The sequence below is a fragment of the Ranitomeya variabilis genome, chromosome 4 (assembly GCF_051348905.1).
Source record: "Ranitomeya variabilis isolate aRanVar5 chromosome 4, aRanVar5.hap1, whole genome shotgun sequence".
NCBI classification, from domain to species: domain Eukaryota; kingdom Metazoa; phylum Chordata; class Amphibia; order Anura; family Dendrobatidae; genus Ranitomeya; species Ranitomeya variabilis.
Window position 1 is genome coordinate 316022525 of NC_135235.1, and position 14198 is coordinate 316036722.

A 14198-nucleotide genomic window follows, 5' to 3' on the forward strand; every position below is an offset into this window, starting at 1 on the left:
CAGAAACCCCCCCAAAGTGACCCCATTTTAGAAATTACTTCTCACAATGAATTCATATACACCACAGCATTTCATAGTCAAACATACATGGTTGAAATCATTCAGCTAGTGTCTGATACATGCTTTCTTTATCAGCTATCAGGTTCCCTTTAAATCCTCTTACAGCTAAGTGAAATGGAAATAAACAAAACAGAGGAAAAATTACAAAAAAATAATAATTTGCTCAAATGGAAAAGTTCCCATTTCTCATCTTTTTAACATTTTATTTTCTGTAGATAGTTAAGATTTTTAGGCTTTTTACATTTTCTTTAAATAATCAGTCCACGTGCTTTGTTTATTTTCTCCTTAAAATGTAAAGAATCAAGAAAAATGATGTTGCCGAAACCCGGGATTGAACCAGGGGCCTTTAGATCTTCAGTCTAACGCTCTCCCATCTGAGCTATTTCGGCCAAACACAAACAGCTTTAGGAGTGCTAGACACTTGGCAAATGTCAAGCGAAACCCCTGAAAGTAGATATTTTTATTTTTGCTTTGACTGGTTTTTGCAGCATGATTTCTATTTGAAACTCCTGCTATTTTGTTGTACATATTTAATAACTTTCATTAACTCTTTGTGAATGAGTAGAAAAAAACAGCAATTTTGACAGAGATTTTTTTACATTTTCAATTTGACTCCATTCATCAGGTTCATTCAAACCCTGTGTTTGTGAGACAGGTGATGGTTGCACATAAAAGACAATGTGCATGCATAATGTTACATCAAGTTTTATTTGTTATTAAATGCAAATAATTGGAGCAAAAAAGGAGACAACAATTTAGAGAAAATATTTTAATGATTGTTAACTTTCAATGTGAAAACATTTGTCCCAAAATGTGCTGAAACTTAGATGTCAGTATCGCATGTGCATTTCAGACTTTAAAACTATGATTACCTACCTTTTAAGCTTTTGTTTATTAAGTTTTTTTATGGTCTATTGATGAATGAGGTAATCAAATATGAAATTAGACTTACCGGCAATTCAGTTTATAGAAATCTCCCAGAACAGCCCCATAGGATGTGGAGTCTCCGCCCTAATAGGGAAAGAGAACACAAAGAGTTGAAATAGTCCCGCCCCATTGACCGCCCGCAGTATTTTTATAGTGCCAAGACAGCTAACATATGCACATAAAAACTATTTCACGGTCCTAGAGTTCCGTTTATAGACGACAATTTCAGATTCACCCCAAAGACTCCCAGGTAGTGGTAACTTTGGGATAAGGTTTTTTAAGGCCCATTGCTAAGTTTGGTTTGATCCCCATCTAATCAATAATTGACTGAGAATCTGTATAGTTTCATGAAAAGGTGATGTCAGAAGTGGGATTTGAACCCACACCTCCAAGAGAGACTGCAACCTGAACGCAGCGCATGACTTCTTGTGGATTCTGTGCCTTAACTCTTTCCAAGTTAGTCAGCAGAAATATGACCAGTAATTGTCATTGAAAATTATTTTAAAATATTTAATATTACAGTTTTTATTTCAATACATTTGTTTAAACTATTAGTTATCAAGCCTATTTTGAGCTAAATGGCCAAGCCCCATTTTAAAAAAAATATGAATTTTATCACTGTATGCAGTAATAACTCTGGAATGCTTCTACATATCCCCGTAATTCTGAAAGTGTTTTTTGTGACACATTGTACTTTACATTAACTGTAAATTTAGGTCAATATATTTTTAGTTTTTTTCTGTGAAAATATCTAAATTTTGTTTAAAATTTTGAAATATTAGTCATTTTTATTCTTTGACTGCTTATATCCTTAAACCAACTTGTTGCACCACACAAAAATGTAAATAAATAGCATTTTTCATATGTGTACTTTTTGTCAGCATTCACTTTCAAACCTCCTTTTATTTTGTTAGGATGTTAGAAATGTTAGATTTCTCACAAAATGCGGTGATGCACCATATTTCTTCAGAATCTACTGTTTGGCCACACAGCAGGGCTTTGAAAATAAGAGCGCTATTTGGATTTTGGAATGCAGATTTTGCAAGAATAGTTTGCAGGTAAAATTTGCAGAGTACCAAAAGTACCAAAACAGCAGAAACCCCCCCAAAGTGACCCCATTTTAGAAATTACTTCTCACAATGAATTCATATACACCACAGCATTTCATAGTCAAACATACATGGTTGAAATCATTCAGCTAGTGTCTGATACATGCTTTCTTTATCAGCTATCAGGTTCCCTTTAAATCCTCTTACAGCTAAGTGAAATGGAAATAAACAAAACAGAGGAAAAATTACAAAAAAATAATAATTTGCTCAAATGGAAAAGTTCCCATTTCTCATCTTTTTAACATTTTATTTTCTGTAGATAGTTAAGATTTTTAGGCCTTTTACATTTTCTTTAAATAATCAGTCCACGTGCTTTGTTTATTTTCTCCTTAAAATGTAAAGAATCAAGAAAAATGATGTTGCCGAAACCCGGGATCGAACCAGGGACCTTGAGATCTTCAGTCTAACGCTCTCCCATCTGAGCTATTTCAGCCAAACACAAACAACTTTAGGAGTGCTAGACACTTGGCAAATGTCAAGCGAAACCCCTGAAAGTAGATATTTTTATTTTTGCTTTGACTGGTTTTTGCAGCATGATTTCTATTTGAAACTCCTGCTATTTTGTTGTACATATTTAATAACTTTCATTAACACTCTTTGTGAATGAGTAGAAAAAAACAGCAATTTTGACAGAGATTTTTTTACATTTTCAATTTGACTCCATTCATCAGGTTCATTCAAACCCTGTGTTTGTGAGACAGGTGATGGTTGCACATAAAAGACAATGTGCATGCATAATGTTACATCAAGTTTTATTTGTTATTAAATGCAAATAATTGGAGCAAAAAAGGAGACAACAATTTAGAGAAAATATTTTAATGATTGTTAACTTTCAATGTGAAAACATTTGTCCCAAAATGTGCTGAAACTTAGATGTCAGTATCGCATGTGCATTTCAGACTTTAAAACTATGATTACCTACTTTTTAAGCTTTTGTTTACAGCAGAAACCCCCCCAAAGTGACCCCATTTTAGAAATTACTTCTCACAATGAATTCATATACACCACAGCATTTCATAGTCAAACATACATGGTTGAAATCATTCAGCTAGTGTCTGATACATGCTTTCTTTATCAGCTATCAGGTTCCCTTTAAATCCTCTTACAGCTAAGTGAAATGGAAATAAACAAAACAGAGGAAAAATTACAAAAAAATAATAATTTGCTCAAATGGAAAAGTTCCCATTTCTCATCTTTTTAACATTTTATTTTCTGTAGATAGTTAAGATTTTTAGGCCTTTTACATTTTCTTTAAATAATCAGTCCACGTGCTTTGTTTATTTTCTCCTTAAAATGTAAAGAATCAAGAAAAATGATGTTACCGAAACCCGGGACCTTTAGATCTTCAGTCTAACGCTCTCCCATCTGAGCTATTTCGGCCAAACACAAACAACTTTAGGAGTGCTAGACACTTGGCAAATGTCAAGCGAAACCCCTGAAAGTAGATATTTTTATTTTTGCTTTGACTGGTTTTTGCAGCATGATTTCTATTTCAAACTCCTGCTATTTTGTTGTACATATTTAATAACTTTCATTAACTCTTTGTGAATGAGTAGAAAAAAACAAGCAATTTTGACAGAGATTTTTTTACATTTTCAATTTGACTCCATTCATCAGGTTCATTCAAACCCTGTGTTTGTGAGACAGGTGATGGTTGCACATAAAAGACAATGTGCATGCATAATGTTACATCAAGTTTTATTTGTTATTAAATGCAAATAATTGGAGCAAAAAAGGAGACAACAATTTAGAGAAAATATTTTAATGATTGTTAACTTTCAATGTGAAAACATTTGTCCCAAAATGTGCTGAAACTTAGATGTCAGTATCGCATGTGCATTTCAGACTTTAAAACTATGATTACCTGCTTTTTAAGCTTTTGTTTATTAAGTATTTTTATGGTCTATTGATGAATGAGGTACTCAAATATGAAATTAGACTTACCGGCAATTCAGTTTATAGAAATCTCCCAGAACAGCCCCATAGGATGTGGAGTCTCCGCCCTAATAGGGAAAGAGAACACAAAGAGTTGAAATAGTCCCGCCCCATTGACCGCCGGCAGTATTTTTATAGTGCCAAGACAGCTAACATATGCACATAAAAACTATTTCACGGTCCTAGAGTTCCGTTTATAGACGACAATTTCAGATTCACCCCAAAGACTCCAAGGTAGTGGTAACTTTGGGATCGGATTTTTTAAGGCCCATTGCTAAGTTTGGTTTGATCCCCATCTAATCAATAATTGACTGAGAATCTGTATAGTTTCATGAAAAGGTGATGTCAGAAGTGGGATTTGAACCCACGCCTCCAAGAGAGACTGCGACCTGAACGCAGCGCCTTAGACCGCTCGGCCATCCTGACTTCTTGTGTATTCTGTGCCTTAACTCTTTCCAAGTTAGTCAGAAGAAATATGACCAGTAATTGTCATTGAAAATTATTTTAAAATATTTAATATTACAGTTTTTATTTCAATACATTTGTTTAAACTATTAGTTATCAAGCCTATTTTGAGCTAAATGGCCAAGCCCCATTTAAAAAAAATATGACTTTTATCACTGTATGCAGTAATAACTCTGGAATGCTTCTACATATCCCCGTAATTCTGAAAGTGTTTTTTGTGACACATTGTACTTTACATTAACTGTAAATTTAGGTCAATATATTTTTAGTTTTTTTCTGTGAAAATATCTAAATTTTGTTTAAAATTTTGAAATATTAGTCATTTTTATTCTTTGACTGCTTATATCCTTAAACCAACTTGTTGCACCACACAAAAATGTAAATAAATAGCATTTTTCATATGTGTACTTTTTGTCAGCATTCACTTTCAAACCTCCTTTTATTTTGTTAGGATGTTAGAAATGTTAGATTTCTCACGAAATGCGGTGATGCACCATATTTCTTCAGAATCTACTGTTTGGCCACACAGCAGGGCTTTGAAAATAAGAGCGCTATTTGGATTTTGGAATGCAGATTTTGCAAGAATAGTTTGCAGGTAAAATTTGCAGAGTACCAAAAGTACCAAAACAGCAGAAACCCCCCCAAAGTGACCCCATTTTAGAAATTACTTCTCACAATGAATTCATATACACCACAGCATTTCATAGTCAAACATACATGGTTGAAATCATTCAGCTAGTGTCTGATACATGCTTTCTTTATCAGCTATCAGGTTCCCTTTAAATCCTCTTACAGCTAAGTGAAATGGAAATAAACAAAACAGAGGAAAAATTACAAAAAAATAATAATTTGCTCAAATGGAAAAGTTCCCATTTCTCATCTTTTTAACATTTTATTTTCTGTAGATAGTTAAGATTTTTAGGCCTTTTACATTTTCTTTAAATAATCAGTCCACGTGCTTTGTCTATTTTCTCCTTAAAATGTAAAGAATCAAGAAAAATGATGTTGCCGAAACCCGGGATCGAACCAGGGACCTTTAGATCTTCAGTCTAACACTCTCCCATCTGAGCTATTTCGGCCAAACACAAACAACTTTAGGAGTGCTAGACACTTGGCAAATGTCAAGCGAAACCCCTGAAAGTAGATATTTTTATTTTTGCTTTGACTGGTTTTTGCAGCATGATTTCTATTTGAAACTCCTGCTATTTTGTTGTACATATTTAATAACTTTCATTAACTCTTTGTGAATGAGTAGAAAAAAACAGCAATTTTGACAGAGATTTTTTTACATTTTCAATTTGACTCCATTCATCAGGTTCATTCAAACCCTGTGTTTGTGAGACAGGTGATGGTTGCACATAAAAGACAATGTGCATGCATAATGTTACATCAAGTTTTATTTGTTATTAAATGCAAATAATTGGAGCAAAAAAGGAGACAACAATTTAGAGAAAATATTTTCATGATTGTTAACTTTCAATGTGAAAACATTTGTCCCAAAATGTGCTGAAACTTAGATGTCAGTATCGCATGTGCATTTCAGACTTTAAAACTATGATTACCTGCTTTTTAAGCTTTTGTTTATTAAGTATTTTTATGGTCTATTGATGAATGAGGTAATCAAATATGAAATTAGACTTACCGGCAATTCAGTTTATAGAAATCTCCCAGAACAGCCCCATAGGATGTGGAGTCTCCGCCCTAATAGGGAAAGAGAACACAAAGAGTTGAAATAGTCCCGCCCCATTGACCGCCGGCAGTATTTTTATAGTGCCAAGACAGCTAACATATGCACATAAAAACTATTTCACGGTCCTAGAGTTCCGTTTATAGACGACAATTTCAGATTCACCCCAAAGACTCCCAGGTAGTGGTAACTTTGGGATCGGATTTTTTAAGGCCCATTGCTAAGTTTGGTTTGATCCCCATCTAATCAATAATTGACTGAGAATCTGTATAGTTTCATGAAAAGGTGATGTCAGAAGTGGGATTTGAACCCACGCCTCCAAGAGAGACTGCGACCTGAACGCAGCGCCTTAGACCGCTCGGCCATCCTGACTTCTTGTGGATTCTGTGCCTTAACTCTTTCCAAGTTAGTCAGAAGAAATATGACCAGTAATTGTCATTGAAAATTATTTTAAAATATTTAATATTACAGTTTTTATTTCAATACATTTGTTTAAACTATTAGTTATCAAGCCTATTTTGAGCTAAATGGCCAAGCCCCATTTTAAAAAAATATGACTTTTATCACTGTATGCAGTAATAACTCTGGAATGCTTCTACATATCCCCGTAATTCTGAAAGTGTTTTTTGTGACACATTGTACTTTACATTAACTGTAAATTTAGGTCAATATATTTTTAGTTTTTTTCTGTGAAAATATCTAAATTTTGTTTAAAATTTTGAAATATTAGTCATTTTTATTCTTTGACTGCTTATATCCTTAAACCAACTTGTTGCACCACACAAAAATGTAAATAAATAGCATTTTTCATATGTGTACTTTTTGTCAGCATTCACTTTCAAACCTCCTTTTATTTTGTTAGGATGTTAGAAATGTTAGATTTCTCACGAAATGCGGTGATGCACCATATTTCTTCAGAATCTACTGTTTGGCCACACAGCAGGGCTTTGAAAATAAGAGCGCTATTTGGATTTTGGAATGCAGATTTTGCAAGAATAGTTTGCAGGTAAAATTTGCAGAGTACCAAAAGTACCAAAACAGCAGAAACCCCCCCAAAGTGACCCCATTTTAGAAATTACTTCTCACAATGAATTCATATACACCACAGCATTTCATAGTCAAACATACATGGTTGAAATCATTCAGCTAGTGTCTGATACATGCTTTCTTTATCAGCTATCAGGTTCCCTTTAAATCCTCTTACAGCTAAGTGAAATGGAAATAAACAAAACAGAGGAAAAATTACAAAAAAATAATAATTTGCTCAAATGGAAAAGTTCCCATTTCTCATCTTTTTAACATTTTATTTTCTGTAGATAGTTAAGATTTTTAGGCCTTTTACATTTTCTTTAAATAATCAGTCCACGTGCTTTGTCTATTTTCTCCTTAAAATGTAAAGAATCAAGAAAAATGATGTTGCCGAAACCCGGGATCGAACCAGGGACCTTTAGATCTTCAGTCTAACACTCTCCCATCTGAGCTATTTCGGCCAAACACAAACAACTTTAGGAGTGCTAGACACTTGGCAAATGTCAAGCGAAACCCCTGAAAGTAGATATTTTTATTTTTGCTTTGACTGGTTTTTGCAGCATGATTTCTATTTGAAACTCCTGCTATTTTGTTGTACATATTTAATAACTTTCATTAACTCTTTGTGAATGAGTAGAAAAAAACAGCAATTTTGACAGAGATTTTTTTACATTTTCAATTTGACTCCATTCATCAGGTTCATTCAAACCCTGTGTTTGTGAGACAGGTGATGGTTGCACATAAAAGACAATGTGCATGCATAATGTTACATCAAGTTTTATTTGTTATTAAATGCAAATAATTGGAGCAAAAAAGGAGACAACAATTTAGAGAAAATATTTTAATGATTGTTAACTTTCAATGTGAAAACATTTGTCCCAAAATGTGCTGAAACTTAGATGTCAGTATCGCATGTGCATTTCAGACTTTAAAACTATGATTACCTGCTTTTTAAGCTTTTGTTTATTAAGTATTTTTATGGTTTATTGATGAATGAGATAATCAAATATGATTACCTCATTATGAAAGCCTATTTTGAGCTAAATGGCCAAGCCCCATTTTAAAAAAATATGACTTTTATCACTGTATGCAGTAATAACTCTGGAATGCTTCTACATATCCCCGTAATTCTGAAAGTATTTTTTGTGACACATTGTACTTTACATTAACTGTAAATTTAGGTCAATATATTTTTAGTTTTTTTCTGTGAAAATATCTAAATTTTGTTTAAAATTTTGAAATATTAGTCATTTTTATTCTTTGACTGCTTATATCCTTAAACCAACTTGTTGCACCACACAAAAATGTAAATAAATAGCATTTTTCATATGTGTACTTTTTGTCAGCATTCACTTTCAAACCTCCTTTTATTTTGTTAGGATGTTAGAAATGTTAGATTTCTCACAAAATGCGGTGATGCACCATATTTCTTCAGAATCTACTGTTTGGCCACACAGCAGGGCTTTGAAAATAAGAGCGCTATTTGGATTTTGGAATGCAGATTTTGCAAGAATAGTTTGCAGGTAAAATTTGCAGAGTACCAAAAGTACCAAAACAGCAGAAACCCCCCCAAAGTGACCCCATTTTAGAAATTACTTCTCACAATGAATTCATATACACCACAGCATTTCATAGTCAAACATACATGGTTGAAATCATTCAGCTAGTGTCTGATACATGCTTTCTTTATCAGCTATCAGGTTCCCTTTAAATCCTCTTACAGCTAAGTGAAATGGAAATAAACAAAACAGAGGAAAAATTACAAAAAAATAATAATTTGCTCAAATGGAAAAGTTCCCATTTCTCATCTTTTTAACATTTTATTTTCTGTAGATAGTTAAGATTTTTAGGCCTTTTACATTTTCTTTAAATAATCAGTCCACGTGCTTTGTTTATTTTCTCCTTAAAATGTAAAGAATCAAGAAAAATGATGTTGCCGAAACCCAGGATCGAACCAGGGACCTTTAGATCTTCAGTCTAACGCTCTCCCATCTGAGCTATTTCGGCCAAACACAAACAGCTTTAGGAGTGCTAGACACTTGGCAAATGTCAAGCGAAACCCCTGAAAGTAGATATTTTTATTTTTGCTTTGACTGGTTTTTGCAGCATGATTTCTATTTGAAACTCCTGCTATTTTGTTGTACATATTTAATAACTTTCATTAACTCTTTGTGAATGAGTAGAAAAAAACAGCAATTTTGACAGAGATTTTTTTACATTTTCAATTTGACTCCATTCATCAGGTTCATTCAAACCCTGTGTTTGTGAGACAGGTGATGGTTGCACATAAAAGACAATGTGCATGCATAATGTTACATCAAGTTTTATTTGTTATTAAATGCAAATAATTGGAGCAAAAAAGGAGACAACAATTTAGAGAAAATATTTTCATGATTGTTAACTTTCAATGTGAAAACATTTGTCCCAAAATGTGCTGAAACTTAGATGTCAGTATCGCATGTGCATTTCAGACTTTAAAACTATGATTACCTGCTTTTTAAGCTTTTGTTTATTAAGTATTTTTATGGTTTATTGATGAATGAGGTAATCAAATATGAAATTAGACTTACCGGCAATTCAGTTTATAGAAATCTCCCAGAACAGCCCCATAGGATGTGGAGTCTCCGCCCTAATAGGGAAAGAGAACACAAAGAGTTGAAATAGTCCCGCCCCATTGACCGCCGGCAGTATTTTTATAGTGCCAAGACAGCTAACATATGCACATAAAAACTATTTCACGGTCCTAGAGTTCCGTTTATAGACGACAATTTCAGATTCACCCCAAAGACTCCCAGGTAGTGGTAACTTTGGGATCGGATTTTTTAAGGCCCATTGCTAAGTTTGGTTTGATCCCCATCTAATCAATAATTGACTGAGAATCTGTATAGTTTCATGAAAAGGTGATGTCAGAAGTGGGATTTGAACCCACGCCTCCAAGAGAGACTGCGACCTGAACGCAGCGCCTTAGACCGCTCGGCCATCCTGACTTCTTGTGGATTCTGTGCCTTAACTCTTTCCAAGTTAGTCAGAAGAAATATGACTAGTAATTGTCATTGAAAATTATTTTAAAATATTTAATATTACAGTTTTTATTTCAATACATTTGTTTAAACTATTAGTTATCAAGCCTATTTTGAGCTAAATGGCCAAGCCCCATTTTAAAAAAATATGACTTTTATCACTGTATGCAGTAATAACTCTGGAATGCTTCTACATATCCCCGTAATAGTTTGCAGGTAAAATTTGCAGAGTACCAAAAGTACCAAAACAGCAGAAACCCCCCCAAAGTGACCCCATTTTAGAAATTACTTCTCACAATGAATTCATATACACCACAGCATTTCATAGTCAAACATACATGGTTGAAATCATTCAGCTAGTGTCTGATACATGCTTTCTTTATCAGCTATCAGGTTCCCTTTAAATCCTCTTACAGCTAAGTGAAATGGAAATAAACAAAACAGAGGAAAAATTACAAAAAAATAATAATTTGCTCAAATGGAAAAGTTCCCATTTCTCATCTTTTTAACATTTTATTTTCTGTAGATAGTTAAGATTTTTAGGCCTTTTACATTTTCTTTAAATAATCAGTCCACGTGCTTTGTCTATTTTCTCCTTAAAATGTAAAGAATCAAGAAAAATGATGTTGCCGAAACCCGGGATCGAACCAGGGACCTTTAGATCTTCAGTCTAACGCTCTCCCATCTGAGCTATTTCGGCCAAACACAAACAACTTTTGGAGTGCTAGACACTTGGCAAATGTCAAGCGAAACCCCTGAAAGTAGATATTTTTATTTTTGCTTTGACTGGTTTTTGCAGCATGATTTCTATTTGAAACTCCTGCTATTTTGTTGTACATATTTAATAACTTTCATTAACTCTTTGTGAATGAGTAGAAAAAAACAGCAATTTTGACAGAGATTTTTTTACATTTTCAATTTGACTCCATTCATCAGGTTCATTCAAACCCTGTGTTTGTGAGACAGGTGATGGTTGCACATAAAAGACAATGTGCATGCATAATGTTACATCAAGTTTTATTTGTTATTAAATGCAAATAATTGGAGCAAAAAAGGAGACAACAATTTAGAGAAAATATTTTCATGATTGTTAACTTTCAATGTGAAAACATTTGTCCCAAAATGTGCTGAAACTTAGATGTCAGTATCGCATGTGCATTTCAGACTTTAAAACTATGATTACCTGCTTTTTAAGCTTTTGTTTATTAAGTATTTTTATGGTTTATTGATGAATGAGGTAATCAAATATGAAATTAGACTTACCGGCAATTCAGTTTATAGAAATCTCCCAGAACAGCCCCATAGGATGTGGAGTCTCCGCCCTAATAGGGAAAGAGAACACAACACAAAGAGTTGAAATAGTCCCGCCCCATTGACCGCCGGCAGTATTTTTATAGTGCCAAGACAGCTAACATATGCACATAAAAACTATTTCACGGTCCTAGAGTTCCGTTTATAGACGACAATTTCAGATTCACCCCAAAGACTCCCAGGTAGTGGAGTGGTAACTTTGGGATCGGATTTTTTAAGGCCCATTGCTAAGTTTGGTTTGATCCCCATCTAATCAATAATTGACTGAGAATCTGTATAGTTTCATGAAAAGGTGATGTCAGAAGTGGGATTTGAACCCACGCCTCCAAGAGAGACTGCGAAATCATTCAGCTAGTGTCTGATACATGCTTTCTTTATCAGCTATCAGGTTCCCTTTAAATCCTCTTACAGCTAAGTGAAATGGAAATAAACAAAACAGAGGAAAAATTACAAAAAAATAATAATTTGCTCAAATGGAAAAGTTCCCATTTCTCATCTTTTTAACATTTTATTTTCTGTAGATAGTTAAGATTTTTAGGCCTTTTACATTTTCTTTAAATAATCAGTCCACGTGCTTTGTTTATTTTCTCCTTAAAATGTAAAGAATCAAGAAAAATGATGTTGCCGAAACCCGGGATCGAACCAGGGACCTTTAGATCTTCAGTCTAACGCTCTCCCATCTGAGCTATTTCGGCCAAACACAAACAACTTTAGGAGTGCTAGACACTTGGCAAATGTCAAGCAAAACCCCTGAAAGTAGATATTTTTATTTTTGCTTTGACTGGTTTTTGCAGCATGATTTCTATTTGAAACTCCTGCTATTTTGTTGTACATATTTAATAACTTTCATTAACTCTTTGTGAATGAGTAGAAAAAAACAGCAATTTTGACAGAGATTTTTTTACATTTTCAATTTGACTCCATTCATCAGGTTCATTCAAACCCTGTGTTTGTGAGACAGGTGATGGTTGCACATAAAAGACAATGTGCATGCATAATGTTACATCAAGTTTTATTTGTTATTAAATGCAAATAATTGGAGCAAAAAAGGAGACAACAATTTAGAGAAAATATTTTCATGATTGTTAACTTTCAATGTGAAAACATTTGTCCCAAAATGTGCTGAAACTTAGATGTCAGTATCGCATGTGCATTTCAGACTTTAAAACTATGATTACCTGCTTTTTAAGCTTTTGTTTATTAAGTATTTTTATGGTTTATTGATGAATGAGGTAATCAAATATGATTACCTCATTATGAAAGCCTATTTTGAGCTAAATGGCCAAGCCCCATTTTAAAAAAATATGACTTTTATCACTGTATGCAGTAATAACTCTGGAATGCTTCTACATATCCCCGTAATTCTGAAAGTATTTTTTGTGACACATTGTACTTTACATTAACTGTAAATTTAGGTCAATATATTTTTAGTTTTTTTCTGTGAAAATATCTAAATTTTGTTTAAAATTTTGAAATATTAGTCATTTTTATTCTTTGACTGCTTATATCCTTAAACCAACTTGTTGCACCACACAAAAATGTAAATAAATAGCATTTTTCATATGTGTACTTTTTGTCAGCATTCACTTTCAAACCTCCTTTTATTTTGTTAGGATGTTAGAAATGTTAGATTTCTCACAAAATGCGGTGATGCACCATATTTCTTCAGAATCTACTGTTTGGCCACACAGCAGGGCTTTGAAAATAAGAGCGCTATTTGGATTTTGGAATGCAGATTTTGCAAGAATAGTTTGCAGGTAAAATTTGCAGAGTACCAAAAGTACCAAAACAGCAGAAACCCCCCCAAAGTGACCCCATTTTAGAAATTACTTCTCACAATGAATTCATATACACCACAGCATTTCATAGTCAAACATACATGGTTGAAATCATTCAGCTAGTGTCTGATACATGCTTTCTTTATCAGCTATCAGGTTCCCTTTAAATCCTCTTACAGCTAAGTGAAATGGAAATAAACAAAACAGAGGAAAAATTACAAAAAAATAATAATTTGCTCAAATGGAAAAGTTCCCATTTCTCATCTTTTTAACATTTTATTTTCTGTAGATAGTTAAGATTTTTAGGCCTTTTACATTTTCTTTAAATAATCAGTCCACGTGCTTTGTTTATTTTCTCCTTAAAATGTAAAGAATCAAGAAAAATGATGTTGCCGAAACCCGGGATCGAACCAGGGACCTTTAGATCTTCAGTCTAACGCTCTCCCATCTGAGCTATTTCGGCCAAACACAAACAACTTTAGGAGTGCTAGACACTTGGCAAATGTCAAGCGAAACCCCTGAAAGTAGATATTTTTATTTTTGCTTTGACTGGTTTTTGCAGCATGATTTCTATTTGAAACTCCTGCTATTTAGTTGTACATATTTAATAACTTTCATTAACTCTTTGTGAATGAGTAGAAAAAAACAGCAATTTTGACAGAGATTTTTTTACATTTTCAATTTGACTCCATTCATCAGGTTCATTCAAACCCTGTGTTTGTGAGACAGGTGATGGTTGCACATAAAAGACAATGTGCATGCATAATGTTACATCAAGTTTTATTTGTTATTAAATGCAAATAATTGGAGCAAAAAAGGAGACAACAGTTTAGAGAAAATATTTTCATGATTGTTAACTTTCAATGTGAAAACATTT

The 14198-nt window shown here is 33.4% G+C and overlaps 10 non-coding genes across 10 annotated transcripts; all 10 read right to left on the reverse strand.

Annotated features, from left to right (window-relative positions):
- Nucleotides 1–376: 376 nt before the first annotated feature.
- Nucleotides 377–449, reverse strand: TRNAF-GAA (transfer RNA phenylalanine (anticodon GAA)). Its single transcript has one exon. It is a non-coding gene; the product is annotated as a tRNA-Phe (tRNA).
- A 3925-nt stretch (nucleotides 450–4374) lies between these two features.
- TRNAL-CAG (transfer RNA leucine (anticodon CAG)) lies at nucleotides 4375–4457 on the reverse strand. The gene has a single exon. It is a non-coding gene; the product is annotated as a tRNA-Leu (tRNA).
- Nucleotides 4458–5502: 1045 nt separating this feature from the next.
- Nucleotides 5503–5575, reverse strand: TRNAF-GAA (transfer RNA phenylalanine (anticodon GAA)). Its single transcript has one exon. It is a non-coding gene; the product is annotated as a tRNA-Phe (tRNA).
- An 897-nt stretch (nucleotides 5576–6472) lies between these two features.
- On the reverse strand, nucleotides 6473–6555 carry TRNAL-CAG (transfer RNA leucine (anticodon CAG)). Its single transcript has one exon. It is a non-coding gene; the product is annotated as a tRNA-Leu (tRNA).
- Nucleotides 6556–7600: 1045 nt separating this feature from the next.
- TRNAF-GAA (transfer RNA phenylalanine (anticodon GAA)) lies at nucleotides 7601–7673 on the reverse strand. The gene has a single exon. It is a non-coding gene; the product is annotated as a tRNA-Phe (tRNA).
- A 1473-nt stretch (nucleotides 7674–9146) lies between these two features.
- TRNAF-GAA (transfer RNA phenylalanine (anticodon GAA)) lies at nucleotides 9147–9219 on the reverse strand. Its single transcript has one exon. It is a non-coding gene; the product is annotated as a tRNA-Phe (tRNA).
- An 897-nt stretch (nucleotides 9220–10116) lies between these two features.
- Nucleotides 10117–10199, reverse strand: TRNAL-CAG (transfer RNA leucine (anticodon CAG)). The gene has a single exon. It is a non-coding gene; the product is annotated as a tRNA-Leu (tRNA).
- Nucleotides 10200–10859: 660 nt separating this feature from the next.
- Nucleotides 10860–10932, reverse strand: TRNAF-GAA (transfer RNA phenylalanine (anticodon GAA)). The gene has a single exon. It is a non-coding gene; the product is annotated as a tRNA-Phe (tRNA).
- A 1233-nt stretch (nucleotides 10933–12165) lies between these two features.
- On the reverse strand, nucleotides 12166–12238 carry TRNAF-GAA (transfer RNA phenylalanine (anticodon GAA)). Its single transcript has one exon. It is a non-coding gene; the product is annotated as a tRNA-Phe (tRNA).
- A 1473-nt stretch (nucleotides 12239–13711) lies between these two features.
- On the reverse strand, nucleotides 13712–13784 carry TRNAF-GAA (transfer RNA phenylalanine (anticodon GAA)). The gene has a single exon. It is a non-coding gene; the product is annotated as a tRNA-Phe (tRNA).
- Nucleotides 13785–14198: the final 414 nt, after the last annotated feature.